Source organism: Neolamprologus brichardi, chromosome 7 (genome assembly GCF_056152115.1).
Source record: "Neolamprologus brichardi isolate AB-2024 chromosome 7, ASM5615211v1, whole genome shotgun sequence".
Lineage (NCBI taxonomy): Eukaryota > Metazoa > Chordata > Actinopteri > Cichliformes > Cichlidae > Neolamprologus > Neolamprologus brichardi.
In genome coordinates, this window is record NC_142110.1 from 57,777,578 (window position 1) to 57,779,285 (window position 1,708).

At 36.8% G+C, this 1,708-nt stretch overlaps 1 pseudogene; it reads right to left on the reverse strand.

Annotated features, from left to right (window-relative positions):
• Positions 1-378: 378 nt before the first annotated feature.
• LOC118455088 (5S ribosomal RNA) lies at positions 379-497 on the reverse strand (annotated as a pseudogene).
• Between the last annotated feature and the right edge of the window lie 1,211 nt (positions 498-1,708).

Consider the following 1,708-nt stretch of genomic DNA (forward strand, 5'->3'; position numbering starts at 1 on the left):
GCGAGGAGGGCTAGCAGTGAGTATCTTGTGGAATCTAAAAATAGACAAAAATTAAAATATACCAACGTAAAGCAGTCTTTTTCCTTTTAACTATAACAATGTTCTGTCATAAATGAGTGGTTCTTATATAGTGCTTTTCTACTCTGAGCACTCAAAGCGCTTTATACAACTAATTCATTTACACCCATTCAGACAAGCACTCTTTCTAAGCTTTAAGTTCTTTCTAACATTCATACACATTCACACGCTGATGGATGCATCGGAGGGCAACATAGTTAGTATCTTGGATACTTCAGATGCAGACTGGAGCAGATTGGGATCAAACCACCAACCTTCCAGTTAGCAGCTGACCTGCTCTACCCCCTGAGCTACAGCCACCCACTACAGCACCTGGTATTCCCAGGCGGTCTCCGATCCCAGTACTAACCAAGCCCAACCGTGCTTAGCGTCTGAGATCAAACGAGATCCGGCGTGCTCAGGGTGGTATGGCCGTAAGCGGCCTCTGTCATGCTTGTTTGCATCCATCCTTTACGTCAGTGCCATTTTGCGGCTTTAGTTGTCTCTGGAAGCAGAATTAATGCTGCTTGATTATCGAGCCAATAAAATATGTATTTGATTCTGATGGTTGTGTCTGTGTCCCATTAACAATGGCTTTTTAAGCTAAGAGCTAAGAGAAGAGCTTGGAGCTGATTGTTTGCCAATGTAGATGGTGGAAAAATCTCTGGCTTTTGACATGGAGACCAATGAGAGATTCAGCAATTTGCCACTGGCTCTGCTTTCTCAGTTACTATCGGCGCTTTGTGTCAAAATACAGCTAGCATGAGCGAGTAAATAAGCACTCTTATATATCATCATAACAGATGAGCTTTGTCAATCTTGTCAAATCTTTAATAACTCATTTAACATATCAGTAATGGGTTTTAATGATGGAGAACAGAACTCCTGACATGTCTGGTTTAATAAAACAGGAAAGTTGAACAGGTGTAGATCCTGTCACCACTTTCAAATAAACATCTCCTAAAAATCATTTGGTGTACCAACATTTAACCAGTTGTTTTGCTGATACTAAACACATCACACAGTGATCAAGGCTTTTAATTCAGCTGTGATTTTTAAAATATATATATTTATATTTAATACTTCTAAGCTGATTAATATCTGCTGTGGAATTAACAGACACTACAAAACTATGAATTATGAATATGATGCATTACTGTAGATTAAACAGAATATAAAGTGTTTCAAACAAGCGCAACTTTAAACATCTGCAGCAGTAATAATGATCCATATAACACATAGAAACATTTTTTCTGTAGAATAAATCTTTTCATTTTTGATACTTGCTGTAGAAATTGGCAGTGATGGAGATTTATGTGTAATGAGGTATTTTCATAGTATTTATTGCTACTTTTGTTAAATCAGTGGTTCCCAAAACTTCTTCAGCTTCTTGTGATAGTCAGCTAATAGTAAATAGTGAGATAACTTTAGTAGTGACCAAATTTTACAATTCTACAGTAAAGAATGGCTGCAGATTGATTGATTGATTGATTGGAGGGGTATAGTTTCTGCTTAGCTTTCTATAAAACTTATGATGATAGTGTATGCAAATGCAATTAAACCCATGCAAGACATTTTCTTATTTTCTCTTATTTCTATTCTTTCCACTTTTGTTTTCATTCAGTTGTGCACATAATTCCATAATTCATGA